The sequence below is a fragment of the Pinus tabuliformis genome, chromosome 8 (genome assembly GCF_031772625.1).
Source record: "Pinus tabuliformis cultivar Carrire ecotype Pingquan chromosome 8, CPIR1, whole genome shotgun sequence".
Lineage (NCBI taxonomy): Eukaryota > Viridiplantae > Streptophyta > Pinopsida > Pinales > Pinaceae > Pinus > Pinus tabuliformis.
This window is the reverse complement of record NC_142294.1, coordinates 1,508,150,434-1,508,166,052: the sequence shown is the minus strand read 5'-3', so window position 1 is coordinate 1,508,166,052 and position 15,619 is coordinate 1,508,150,434.

Below are 15,619 nucleotides of genomic sequence, written 5' to 3'. Positions count from 1 at the left end.
CACTTCCTGTTCAGTGTCTTCTATTCCTTGGGGTGGACAAGTCTTCTTGGGGCTCATTCCTTCTTCTCCTTTCTCCTTTGATTCTCCTTCCCCTATATTTTCTGTCTCTTTCTCTTTTGATTTTCTTTCTTCTCCTTCTGTTCTTGTTACCTCCTCCTCTTCTATCTCTCTTTCTTTTTCTTCTTCTGACCTTGCTACCTCTTTCTCTTATGTCATTTCCCCTTATTCTTCTTTTGTTTTTCCCTCTCTTCCTCTAACACTAGAGGCCGGGGTTTCTCCTGGTGTGTGGGTTTGTGTTTCTATGTAAGTATCCCTATCCATGTCTACAGATTTGATCCATAGGATAGGGATTCTCAAATGGTTTAGAGAATCTACGACTATCAATTTGATGAGGCCATGGTGGGCTAGGTGTTGGTGTTTCCCTTCCCTTATTTTTTGACTCATTTCCTTGACGGACTGCAGGAGGAAGTATGGTACAGTAAGTTTTTAAGCAAGAGGAAATTCTACCTTGAATATAAGTTCATGAAGTAATCTAAGTGGTAAGCCTATACCAAAATCATCCTTCCCTCGCATGATATGTACTCCAAAATATGGTAAGCCACCTCATCTCAAGGATAGGATAGGATTTCTCTTCTAACCCCATTCTTTTCCTCAACAAGCTTTTCTTTAGAAATGAAGAATTATTCCTAGTAGTGACACTAATGGCTTTGTCTTCTTTGATCCACTTGATCACTATAGGTAGGGTTGTTACTCTGCTAATTATTTTAGGGGTAAGAGAGATAGCCAACCCCCTCACAACGATGGTGGCACTGTCCTCTGTTTTGGAATTTAGATCCATGGAAAATTCAAGGTCGAGGTCATCATCATACCCTTTAAATAACTTAAAGAATCCTAGCCATTGGTGTCCTCTAAAAATGTCTACCACATGAGTGTGTAGGTAGATTCTCTTAGTATCTGAGGTCTCCCTCCTATTGAATCCTCCCCCAATCTCTTCTTTATGTCCTTAATTAAGTGAGGGGGAGATGTTTCTTCTATACCTTCAGTATTTAATTTAGTTGCAATAGTGAGTCAAAAAATCCTTGTCAATAACAATTTCCTATGTTTCAATCACTATACTTCTCAAAAAGACCTTTTAATTTCATAATTATATTGACATCATCTGTAGAAGTTAAGTAGAATTTGCATGCAATTTGATTGATGGATGAAGGAGATGGTGGCACTTACTTTTTGTCAAATATCCTTGGAAAAATATGGTAATTTGGGGATCAATTTGAGCCTTTGTGGCCATTTTTCACCTTCTCAAACTTCCTGTAGTAGTCCCTCAACCCTGCTATAGAAATTCTAGGTATGCTTGTAGCTCCTTCCTATTGCAATTTCAGAACAGGGTTCGAAGCTCCTCGGTGGCACACTAAAATTTTCCTCTTCCTAAATATTTTTGAAATGAGCGAGTATGCAAAAGAAGCTGAGCCCAGGTACACAATATGCAATTTTTGAGTTGAAGTTTGGAGCATTGTGGTGACTTGGAAATCACACGGTGATTCCTCCTGTGGATCGATGTCCCCACTCTAAGTAATCATCTCTCCTTCCCTCGTAATCACCAGCCACTATTTGTGATCCAAAATCAATCGATGTGACATCTCCATGTTGCATGAGTGCTCACCATCACTTTTATTTCACTAGCTGAGGGTGGCCAAGTTAACTAGCCACCTCCAGCTTATTAAAACATCCCTTCTTGACATTTATACATTTTCGTTATTCACACATAGGGAGGAAGTAAGAGTTTTCCATACACATGCTTACCTTGTGATCGAACTATTGTAGGGATTTGCATGCTTGAGTTGGACCATATCATTGGCATCAAGGGAGTTTTTTTTCTGGCTTATTTCTTGTGCATATATTCATTTCCCTTCATGATGCTTGATTGTTGTGTTTGTTGTGTGTGTGCAGGTACCTTGTTGATGTCCAAGTTTCTGCTTCTCGGGGGAGTCTTCCTGGGAGTGATATGAATTCTTCATAGTTTTATCATAAGGTTCCGTCTTCCCCTCTAATGAGAAAAAACAAGATAATTGCTTTTGGTGATGTGTGCATAGACTACTATAGGAGGAGGTTTCTTCCTATAGAAACCGTTTTCTTTTCCTTTGGGGTCTTCAATTTGCATGATAGTCATAAGGGAAACTATAACAAGCCCTCAAGACAGTACTAAGGTGATGAGAGAGAAGTGTAGACACTTGTACAAATGGAAATTATGCCTTTTGTGTTTTTATTTTTATTTTTTAAGAGGTAGGACAAAGTGGAGAATTTGAGTGAATTGTTTTGTGAAATGATATGGATGAGTGATGGATGGATGATGGAAAATAATGGGGGAACCTTATTCATCACTAATAAAGTCATAAGGTTCCTATTGGGATTCCCTCTTCCTCGGATCTTTCTCCTATACATTTTTAGAACCATCCTGTAGCACCACATGAACTTCCTGTAGCAATATAGGGTCTTCTTGTAGCATCATAGAGAGGAGGTAAAACTCAAAGTTTAGGAAAATGAGATGGTGGAGAGAGGTGATCATGAGTGGCGATGATGGATAAGAAATGGATGGATGGAAGAATGAAGGAAACCTGGAAATTTTTTGGGCCTACAGCGATGACATTTGCCACTGTGTATAATACTGAAAAATGAAAAAAAAGGTCAACAGACATGGTATAAAATCTTTCCTTTTGTTTTCTCTTTTATTTTTTATTTTTGTTTTGAGACAAGTAGGCTGCCTCTAAGGAGGTTTTCAACCTAGATGCTTTCCCTAGGTGCCTCAAAGGATATTTTCACCTATGGATGTTTATTATTTTTTCTTCCTCTTTTTTTTTGCTCCAGGGCTGCCTCAAGGAGGTTTTCAACCCTAGAGTTGGCCTCATATGCCTCATAGAGGTTTTCATCCAGGCCCTTTTATTATTATTATTTTTTTTTTTTTTCAAATTTCTAGGAAGTCTGTGGACTGGAATCCATTACACTCCCAATCACATTGACTTCTCTGTTGATTGTATTGATGAATTTTGCCTTAGAAATAGGTTTCATGTATAACCATTTACAAGCAAGGGGATCCCTTCCTCATCAATGGTTCTGATTTGGACATCTCCATTGTCATGACATTTTTCTACTGGGTATGGGCCTGAACATCTTATCATTATATTTCCTTTAAAATATGATGAGCCCCAAAAATGGGTAACTTATTGGGCTCATTTTGCCTATGGTTCTCCATTAATCCACCATTCTTAATAGTTTATGCATGCTTTTGAGTATATTTATGTTGATTGAACGAATGAGGATAGTCACATGACCATGAAGACTAATACGTGTTTATTGCAGATTTTTGGTCAACTTTTTGGACAAAGGTCAAGTAATTATGAGCCATTTGATAGCCGAATGCAAGGGGAAAAAGCTGAGGATTCGTAGGGAGGGTGCGTCCTACAATAAATGGCCTCTTCCTCGAGTTCTCCACCATCAGCTCAGAGTTCATTAGCCCACCAACGTTGATTCCCAGGGGCAGCCGAGCAGCTTTTATGAAGTGATGGAGTACTAGCAGTTTTGGGCAGCCAAGCCCCTCAAATCAAGGAGGACTATTGGAGGTCCTCGTGGTGCATAAATAGGAAGGCTTCCAGCCTTCGTAGGTTACTTTTTGAATAGTTGTATTTGGAACTATAGGGTTGCTAGTTTCACAGCTCATTTTTGTAGCATCTGTTGTACAACTTTCTTGTGACATGGTTATTTTTGAATAATGGAAGGCAGTCTCATTTGACATCAGTTCTAAGTTTTTTTAGGAGCCTATAGCTCTTGGGGTTGGGCCCAACCCAAGTGCCAAGGCCTCCTTCGTGTACTGTTATATGTGTTTGATGTCTTTAGCAAATAATTTAAGTAGACTAACATCTTGCTTGGTTACTTAGGTCATGATTGATGTTTAAAGAGTTTTTTTTATGTTCAGATTGGTTTCGTAGGTTGATAATAGATAATATCTTCAGAAAAAGGCTATTAAGCACCCCTGATCTCACCTCTCCCTTCATGGGACCATGAGATGAGACCAAGGTGTCCTTGCCGCCACCAAAAACACTGTCTTTCCTTCATCATGCAATTGTTAGTGTTAGGTTCTCATTCGTGGAAGTCGATACCAGTTATGGTTACATGCTTAGGTTCATTATTACTTGGTTTGCATAGCTATTTCACATGATTTCATTGCAATAAACTTATGTTCATTTTCTTTGCTGATATTCAGGTCAGATTAGGTTAGAGTAGCTAGGTCTTTGGTCTTCTGAGTGTTTGGTTCGTAAGTGTAGAAAATAACTTGTAGAGCACCTGCGATACCTCTTTGCCTACCCCTACTCCATAAATACTGCCTGCTCCATCTTCTAACTCAGATTATTGCCCCTCATTTGCTACGTTCTCTCACTTTGACCTAGTCTCCATATTTTCGTGCAACATTGGCCTACCCCTCCTTGAACAAATCCAACCATCCTTATCACTCCTCAGCTCCATCCACCAAGTCTTGGACCCCTTCACACCCTTATCCAACCTCCATATCCACTTCTTCACCTTTCTTCACCCATCAACCCTCCAAAATCCCTTTTCGGAACATCCTGTAGAAATGTCATGTAGAAGACAATACATCCTGTAGAACCTCTGTAGACTTCCTGTAGAAACTCACGAAAGCGGTTTCTTGAGATCCAATCACTGTGAAACTCTCTGGAAGGGTGCGAGGGACCCCTTAGGCCCTCTTCTAACCTTCCCAACCTCCTGCAAGCATCCACTTCACTTCCTTTCACCAATCAACCTCTGCATAGTCAAATTAGTCAAATACATGCAAAGTGATTACAAAAATATTATTTGAAAATACAAAAGGATGTTTCTTTTCAGATTTCACTTCAGAAGTAGCTTAGACACATGCATTTTACCTTTTTAGAATCAATGGCATCCCTTTCTCTAGCTTTCATCTCTTTACTTGCACCAGTAGGGTTAGTCGGTAAAACTAGGGTTTGCCAGGGTTTACATTTCCTTTTAGCTTCCTGCTTCTTTTTGCAAGTAGATTAGCCTCATTTGAGTTAGCTTTCATCCATCATATTTAAAAGATTCTTCTAAGAGCTCATAGAAGTTGGCTTAAGCTCCTAGCGGACTTGTGCCAGTTGATCCAGTGACAGCCTGTGGCAAGAGCTAGTACTTGTGCATATAGCACTGTCGCTTCCAAGTTTGTTACGAACAACCGGGTTGATAAAAGTAAAGAAGGGAGTCCCAGGAGTTGCAACATTATTATTGCAATACTGGGGCCCACCATTATTTTTGGCGCCGTTGCTGGCGAAGGGTTAGAGTATTTGTGATTGCTGCTTTTTTTCTATTTTCTACTACAACCTTCTGCTAAGTAGTTTATTTCAAACAAGCGTAGAGTAGTTGTTTCATTTCCATTCTGCAATCTTATTTCTGAAAAAGTAGATTAGACATTTCCCGCTTCCATAGATTGGCATTTCAATTCCGCAATTTCAATTCTACAAGCGTAGATTAGCATTTCAATTCCGCAATTTCAATTCTGCAAGCGTAGATCAACATTTCATTTCTGCAATTTCCATTCTGCAAGCGTAACTTAGCATTTCATTTCTGCAACTTCATTTTCGCAAAATAGATTAGTCCTTTCCTGCTTTCATTTCAATTCCGCATTTTCATTTCACCAAGATAGTTAGGTGCAATTCAATTTATTTCAGTTTTGCAGGTACAAGCAGAAAAAACAAAAGCAACCAAAAATATTTCATTTCATGCCTTGTAGGAATAGAGAAAATACCTGAAAATTCTTACCCAACACCCCCACCACATCACTAAGCCACCCTTCTCTCTTCTTTGGTGGTAGTGACCTAGAAGAACCTATAGGTGAACCTCCTGAAATATACGAAGATCCTATAACAGAAGAAGAGCGAGAAAACACTCCTCTTGAAACCATGGATGAACACAGAAACGATATAGGTGATGGGGAGAGAATAGAAGGTTCCTTTCCCATTCGGGAGACTAATGGGGACATGAAAATGCAAAACATAAGTCCCTCAACTTTACCTCACTTCCATGGATTGACCACTGAAGACCCTGATACCTTCCTGTTTGAATTTATTGTTCTTTGTCGAACCTATGACTATGTAGAGGATGAGCAAAAGTTGAAACTCTTTCCTTCTACCCTCAAGGATGCAGAACTATGCTAGTTCATGGGGTTACCTGGAAATAATTTCACAACTTAGGCTCAGATGCAGCAAGCCTTTAACAACAAATACCAGGACTACTGTAGGTCAAAAGAAACAAAGGGGGAGATCTTTCGAATGACCATGGGAAGTGATGAGTCTTTAGAAGACTACGAGGAAAGGTTCCAACTTAGTTATAAATGGGCTAGGTGTACACTTGAACCTGAATCTCTGAAGTTGTTTCTGCTCCGAGCGGTCCCTGAAGACCTTCTTGATACCCTCCATTTGCTAGCTGGAGGAGACATCTACCAACTACCTTATGAGGACATAAAGACTGTGTTTAGAAACCACTCTAAGGCAGCTCGGAAAAGAGGTAGGGGAATCCACTCTCAGCTAGTACCACCTTCTCCAAGCACGAGTTTACTAATTAGATGGAAGACCTCAAAAGTGAGATGAGACAGACCATTGCCATGCAACTGGATACTTTCTGAATCCAATAGAAGAAATAGGAAGCTGAGAGGGCTTTGGCCATTTTTTGTCCTAGATGTACAAGGAAGCATCCTAAGAACGAGTGTCCATTGCACTCAGTGGAGGTATTTTCTTTTTTGAGGAAGACACCCCACAAACCAATGCCCAACATTACTCGGATTTAAAGCCATGTACCAAGGGACTGAGGCAGCCACTAAACCACTCTACTTCCTCAACCAAAGGAGGCCGCATGGATTCAGACCTTACCAGTAGGGGATGTAAGGGACATCCCAAGCTTATTACAGCCCCAACCAATCCGCTCATATACCTTCTTGGGGGGCCCCCGTTCATCCTCCATGGTCCGCACCTCCTCCATGGTCTTATCCATCTTAATACCATACTCAACCTGTTGCTCATTCATTTCACTCACATGTCCAGCCACAAACTCAGTGGAATGAACCTAAACCGGGGTAGAGGCCTCAATACAACTCTCCGCCCGCCATTCTGCCTCCACCACTGACTCAACCACAACAATTACCTCTAGCTCCTCCAAGTCAACCCCAGATGCCTGCTCAACCGAACCCGAACCCCAACAACAGACAGGCCCAACAGGTATACGCTAGAGAGACAACATGCCCTACCTATGTTGTGGAGATTCAGGAGATCAACCTACAATCCAAAAAGGTCCTTCCAGATCGCCACCTCCTCCCCTGGAGGATGAGGAAGAGAAATAGGAAAGTGAACCCAAAGCCATTCCACCCTTTCCTGAGCGACTAACAATAACCATGCAACCAAACCCAGAGGAGACTGAACTTTTGGGAGAACTTAAACAGTTGTGTGTGAAGATACCACTTCTCCAGGCCATCAAAGATGTACCAATATACAACAGATTGATCAAGGAGAAGTGTTTTAGGCACCCAGGCAGGCGCAAGAGAGATGCCCCGACTATTAATGTTATAGGACAACTATCCGATCTAATATTGGGGCAAGTAATCTGTCCAAAATATTTGGACCCTGGGAGTCCTGTAATTGATGTCCACATCAATGGCACCATAATCCCCCACACCTTGATTGATCTAGGGGTTGCCATTAATGTGATGACCAGGGACACTATTCTTAAACTTAACCTTCAGAGTTCCTTAAGAAAGACCTCGACATTACTGCAGTTAGCAGACTGCTCCACCGTGACTCCCGAAGGGATTGTGGAAGATGTCCTGGTCTCTGTTGACTCTTGGGAGTACCCTACGGACTTCTTGATCCTTCAGCCAAAGGCAAAACTCACTGGATGCCCCCTCATTTTGGGAAGGCCTTGGCTAGCTACTGCGGATGCTTACATTAGTTGTCGAGCTGGGAGCATGACCATCAAGAACGAGCCTATTTCTAAACAGCTGGTCCTATACCCTCCTGCCAAACCTCTGTTAGAACATGACTTACCACTCTGGTTGGAGGAGGGAGATGAGGGTGAAGTCTACTATGCACCATTGTGCACATTAGAGGCCACTAGGGGGGGTCCTTTGACTGAGGATGACTTGATTGAGAATTGGATTTAAAATCCACCTCCCGGCACACTGTCATTAGAGGAGTTAGTGGAAGGTACCCAAACCTGCGCCCTAGTGGACCTCTGTGTGGCTGATTCGACCTCACCTAGAGTTAAGAATGTCGAATTTGGCCCTAAAAGAACCTTAAGGATCAGCTCCTCCCTATCTCCCTCCTAGGAGAAGGAGCTGTGTAGCTTATTGAGCCACCATTTGGATGCTTTCGCTTGGAGCTATAAGGAGATGAAAGGAGTCCACCCTTCGGTCTGTACCCATCACATTTACATCAAAGAGGATTGCAAACCAGTCAGGCAGCCTCAGAGGAGAATGAATCCAGCCCTTAAAGACATTGTCAAAGAAGAATTGCAAAAATTGTTGGATGTAGGATTCATCTACCCCATCTCTGACAGCGAGTGGGTCTCACCTCTGGTGCTTGTGCCCAAGAAAAATGGGAAGTGGAGAATCTGTGTGGATTACTGAGAACTTAACAAAGCCACCAAGAAGGACCATTTCCCTCTACCTTTCATAGATCAAGTGTTGGATGGACTGGCATGGAAGAAGTTCTTCTCTTTCCTAGATGGGCTCAGCGGGTATAATCAGATCCAAATCAGCCCGGAAGACCAAGATAAGACCACCTTCACTTGTCCATGGGGTACCTTTGCCTACTGGGTCCTTCTCTTTGGGTTATGCAATGCTCCTGCCACTTTCCAGAGAGCAGTATTGAGAATATTTGCTGAGCTAGTTCACGATTCGGTGGAGATCTATATGGATGACTTTACTCCTTATGGGTCTAACTTCCAAGAAGCATTGTCTAACCTAGGAAAAGCTTTAACCAAGTGTATTGAGATGAACCTGTCCCTCAGTCCTGAAAAATGTGAATTCCTGATGACTGAAGGGACTGTGATAGGTCATACCATTTCTCAGCAAGGATTATAGGTGGATCCTAAAAAAAATTCTATCATCCAAAAGGTTCCACCTCCTCAAAAGGTAAGAGATGTTCAGACTTTTCTAGCCTTAGCAGGACATTATAGAAGATTCATTAAAGATTTTAGTAAGTTAGCCTCGTCATTGTTTGGCCTCTTAGGGAAAGATGTTGAGTTTAAATGGACTAATGACTGTCAAAGGGCTCTGGATGAGTTGAAAGATAAGCTGGTGTCTGCCCCGATCTTGAGAGGTCCAAACAGGGCCCTACCTTTCCACATCCACATCGATGCCTCAAACAAAGCCATAGGAGCGGCCTTAGGAAAAGTTGAGGAGAAACTACCATAAGCCATCTACTTTGTTAGAAAAAACCTATCCAAGGCAGAAACAAACTATACCGTAACCGAAAAATAATTCATGGCTGTAGTCCATTCCCTAAACAAGTTCAGACACTACATCACTAGTTATCAAACATTCGTACACACTGATCATGTTGTGATTAGATATTTAATGAATAAGCCTGATGTCAATGCTCGTATCATTAGATGGTTACTTTTGTTGCAACAATTTGATTTGACCATTGTTGACAAGCCAGATAAGGAAAATGTTTTTGCTGACTTTCTGTCTAGATTGGATTTTCCTGCAGCTGAAGAAGGGACAGTGGATGACCAGATGCCAGACGAACACCTGTTTGCTATTTTAGTACTCTCTCCATGGTTTACTGATATATAAAATTACTTGGTCTCAACACAGTTCCCTCCACACCCATCCTCAAGAGAGATGAGCAAAATTGTGAGGAGAAGTGCCCCATTCACTTGGATTGAGGGCAACCTATTTAAACTTGGCCCAGATCAGATCTTGAGGCATTGTGTCAAGGAGGAGGAAGTTTTTGACATCCTCTTAACCTGTCACGATGGGCCCTGTGGAGGCCACTTTGCAGCAAAAGGGACTGCCTTCAAAATTCTACAAGCAGGCTACTATTGGCCCACTCTTCATCAAGATGTTAGAAGATACATCAGCCAATGTGACCAATGCCAAAGGATGGGGAAATCGACTCCAAGGGATGAAATGCCCCTCCAACCTCAAGTGACCTTCGAGCCATTTGAGAAGTGGGGCATGGATTTTGTGGGTCCTATCAACCCTCCTTCAAGGCAAAGGTCTTACATCATTGTGTGCACAAACTACCTGACAAAGTGGGCAGAAACAAAGGAAATCAAGGCAGCGACAGAAGAAAAAGTGGCCAAGTTCTTAAGGGAAAATGTCTTCTACAAATTTGGCTACCCAAGAGAATTAGTCATCGATGAAGGAAGTCAGTTCACCTCTAACATGATTGAAGTCCTGCTCGCTCATCACAAGATTAAGCACAGAACTTCCACCCCTTATCATCTGCAAGAAAATGGGCAGGTGGGAGTTACTAATAGAGCGTTGGAAGAGATTTTAAGTAGGGTGGTGAGCAGCAACGGGAAGGATTGGGCAGATCGCTTGGTTGAGGCCACTTGGGCCTACAACACCACTTGGAAAACTACAACAGGCTTCACACCTTATGAGATGGTCTATGGGAAGAAGGCTCTACTGTCCACAGAATTCGAGTACAACACATTGATGGTGGCAGCTCAGCTAGACCTAGATCTTAGCAATGCCCAACGGGAAAGATTACTACAGCTGAATGGATTAGATGAACAGAGAATGCAGGCCCTCCTCCACTTAGAAGTGGTTCAACTCCAGAGAAAGATATGGCATGACTGACACCTTAATGAAAAGAAATTCCAACCAGGAGATTGGGCGCTGTTGTATGACTCAAGATACAGGGATTTCAAAGGGAAACTGAGGACAAGATGGTTAGGACCATATACAGTGGAGAAATTCAATGACAATGGTTCAATCCTTATCAGGACCATTGATGAAGAAGCCATCCCCATGCTCATCAATGGGCATCGATTGAAAATCTACAAGAAACCCCTTTCGAGGCACGAGTTCATTGAAACTTTGGACAAATCAGTGATGGTAGTGGAGCACGACCCTGTCTCTACTCCACCCACACCTTGAGCATAAAAAAAAAAAAATGGAATAAAAAGATCCTTGGGTGAAAACGTCTTAGAAGTGCCTAGGGCAGACAGTGAGGGTGAAAACCTCATGGAGGCGCCCCAGCTATCTCTCTCTCAAAAAAAAAATGGAAAAAAGGAAAAAAGAAAAAAAAGAGGACTAATCTTTGTGGAAGAATTGCAGGTTGTAGGGAACATATTACAGATTAGGAAGGTCAAACAAAACAAGGATAGGGGTCCGCACCAAGCTATAGGACACCCTCACAGACATTTCCCTCCATGACCACTCGCCTCTCCCAAGATTTGATCACATTCGGTGGTAGATCTCACCTTCTACAGGAAGTTCTGCCTTTTCTATAGGAAGTCTATGTCTTCTACAGGAAACATCCTGTAGAACCTTTGGGCAAGCCAAAATCAATCTTGGAGGGGAATCTGAAGGTTGGAATTTGTTTGTTAGGCTTGCAGCCACCCCTGTATCCACCCATCACCATATGTCACCCTGTTCCATCTCTTTGCACCTCTGTCACCCATCTGGTTATGTGTTCCTGCACAGTCATCCAAGAAACCTTGTTTTCCTCAGATTGCCAGCAATAATTCTTACCGACAAATCAAATGGCAATGTCTCGCTCACCCTACCTGTCAAATCCCCTCTAGACTCTTCATCAACCGAATCCCTCGCTAGTCATATAACCTTGCTCGTTTAGCCTGCATCCCAGGAGGAGAAGCAGCTACAGGACATCCTACAGGAATCGTGTAGCAGCCGATCCCTCTAGAAAACGTGCTCTGAAGACAGGGACAGCTGAAACCAACAAAGGGAATGTGCAACAGGCTCCTATTGGATGTGAAAACATCCTCGGTAGCCGAAACTAGACAAAACCCATGCATACAACATCAGCGAAGGAAGGAATGGATTCTAACACTCGTGCACGAAGTATCAACAAGCAAAGGAACGGTCCCAAGGCCCGAAGTCTGCATAATGCGTTCATGGCCACGCAGGTAAGTGTCTAACCTCATTTTTTCAATTGCATAAACTATATTTCAAAAGTTGCATGCCTATGAGAATGGTTGGAATTGAATGTTGACTGGCAACATTCAGCCAGTTACAATGCTTCATGGGATCCGAACAAGCTCAGCTGTGTTCAAATTTGCCGACGAGACGTGAAGCCGACATGTGTGGAGTGTCCAGTCGGGGAAAATCATCGGGACTAGTAGTGGTGGAGACGGTTAATGGTAGAGGGAAGGTGATGGTGGTCAGAGGCACGCAGAGGAATGATTGTCGTGATGTTGGATCAATGGTTCAGTCTGGCTACCTCATCCCCTCACCACGAATTGCGCCGCAGATTAAAAGATGCTCGGCTGAAGGCTCTCGCCACCCGCTGATTCATTTGCATTTGCAACATCCTTGGCCAAAGTACGCGTCCTCTGTTCCAAAATCTGTTAACCCGTCGTCCTCCACCAATTTTTTCGCCCTGTTTCAAAAATCTCCCACGTACCGGACTCGTTCAGAGGCACAGTGACATCCTACAGAAGCCGGCAAAGAGTTCTACAGGAAGAAGTTCTACAAAAGTATGGCACAACCTTCCGGAGTAGGGAAGCATCAACTTTTCCACGTCGAATTTGGAGTTCTGAGAGAGGTAGGCTCGAAAACACTCTTCCATGCATGGTACATTTCAAAAAGGTGGTGAATTGAATTGTCTTGAATTGGGGATTCTGAGAAAATTCCGCCTGTGAGCTAGCGATAGCAGTTGCCTGTGTATTTGCATGGAATTTCTCAGTCGATTTTGCATCAAAATTCTCCTCCATAGTTACTGTTTAAAATATTCTCCTTTAGGAAAGATATGCAACTGTGAGGACTAACCTGTGTAATTTTTTTTTTTCGAATTTGCATGTTTGTATGTACGCTGGGAAAAATTGAGTGTTGTACTCTGGTTGTGGAAACCCAATTTCTCCCTCCATAATCGGACAACCAAGTTCTGGGCAACAACAGCCGTAGAACCAGGGAATTGGTGCTAATTAAAAGTTGAAATCCTTTCTCACAGTTCAAGGGAGGAATCCATACACGACATTCCCTTTTCTGATCAGAGCATAAAACGGAGCACTCTCACCATGCCAGGGGGGTTTATCAGGAAAGAACCCTCAGATCCCAGTAAGCTGCACGAGCATCCTGAGGTGGTGGACCTCTTCACCCGCGCCAATTGGATGTCCTTTTGTGACAAACTTCAAGGTTATGACGATGAGATAATGGAGGAATTCTTAATGTCCCTAAAAATAGAATCAAAGACATGCCATAGTGAATTTTAGGGGATTGACCCTGGAAATTACCCCTGAGCTTATCAGTCATGTTACTGAGCTCGCATTGGGGCTCCTGTGGATCAAAGAAGAAAGGGGATTGGGCCAGGCAGCCAAGAAAGCATTCTTCCTGCCCGAGGAACATCCTGTAGAAGACAAGAACGGGGTCCGAAGAACTAGCTTACCTCCTCTTTGGAGCGAGGTCAGTCTCCAAATCATGAAATACATTACCTGTGAAGGGAGGTTCAGCATTGTCTATGGCTATCATTTCAGGTTTCTAAGTGAACTAAGACATGGATTGGATTTACCTCCAGAAAAGAAGTTAATCATCCCCTATTTTGTTCTACAGCCATTAAGTGAATGTGCCACAAAATTGAATGAAGGGACACCGGATCAGTTAGCCCATCATGGGCTCATCAAACTTTTGGTAGAAGATGCCCTCCACACCTACATTGTCCCCCTCTATTGGGAGATTTTCTGAAACATGTCCCGATATGATGATATTAGAATTCTGGCCAAGGAGCTCACCTCATTCAGCAGTGAAGAAGGGGAACACACTGAAGCAAGATAGAAAACCAATGATAAAGAAATAGGGAAAACAAGCACAAGAAGGACAGAAAGAGACATGGGAAAAGGGCCAAATTGCTGAGGCCAAAAAAGTGAGAGGAACAACGGCGCAAACGCCCAGGGAAAAATGATTGTAGGATAGAGCAGAGAGGGCTGAAAAAGTCCAACTAAAGGGTGTCACAGCAAAGGCAACCACATAGAAACAAAAACAAAAGACACCCCCAACTAAATAGACAGAAATAGTTGACACCCAGATTTCTACAAGAAGCAGGGAAAAGGAGCGGCAAGAGGAGAAATCACCCGAGATATTGGATAGGGAGGCAGCAGCTGTGCTTGCTGCCTTAAGTACATCCCCAAAACAAAAAGGGAAGTGAAAAAGGGAAACATCTATGTACTTTAAAGCAAGAAGGAGCACACGGATAAAAGTGGGCAGGCCCAAAACACAGTCCAAAGAGCCAATTATCATTGAGGAAGCCACAACTAAACAAAAGGAGGAATCTCCTCCAAAGATAGCCATCACATATGAACGAGGAAGCCTGAAAACATCCACCTGGAGAGAAAGGATTGAAATGATGGACTCAAAAACAGCTCTACAGGAAGTTGGGCTGGTTCTACAGGAAACCCTGGCTAAGCTAAAGGAGACCGAGAAAATGGAGGAGAAGGCCGCTAAACCACTACAGGAAGAAGAAAAGGCTGAGAAGATATTGGAACCAAGCCCTCAGCCTAGCTTGGGTTCCTACTATAACCTGTTAGAGGCTGGGAAGATAATTCCCCAGAAATTTGCGGTGCCACTTTTCTTTGCACTGGAGGAAGAGAGAGTGAGGAATCACACTTGGATGAGGATCGCCAAATCCAAGGGTGTGGCAGATATAGGTCCCCTGGAAGAGCAACTCCAGGACTCAAGAAAGGAATTGGCTATGGTAAAGCATGTGGAAAGCAGCCAGTGGGCCAAGCTACAGGAAGAGAACGAGTTGTTAAACAATAGCTGCAGCTACAGGGACACTATAAGGAAGATAGGCCCCACACCTTGGGAGAACAACAGCAACAGGGAAAGCCTCCAACAGACAAAGAAACCTTTGATGAACAACAGAGAAAGGATGGGCTGCAGGCTGAGGTTGAGGCACTAACAAAGCAACTGCAGGAAAAAGAATTGCAAACAGCAGAGGAGATACAGTCTCTAAGGCAGCAGATACAAGAAAAGGAAGCCCAACTGGCTTGCATGGCCAGTTGGGCAATAGAGGCCATGCAGTGTAGGCAGCCTACCAAGTCATACGCCTTGTACCTTAAGGATCAATGGTTGCAGTTCCAGATTAACACCTTGGCCCAAAGGGGCACCATGCCATTCCAAAATTACCATCAATTCATGGCTCTATGTGACAGTAGCTCATCAGAAGACAAGGCCAAATTATCAGAGTTTTATTTACACAACTTGGCCCTTCCAAACATGAATTCGTGGGACCCCAATGCTGTGGTAGGAGATGTGCAACTTATGGCCATGGCCTCTTGGTTGAGTCATGAGGAAAAGAGGGAAGGAGAGGTCCGAAATATGATGAATAGGGAACTTAGTGAGCCACTAATGACCAGAACAGAGCCAGAGGATTGCTTA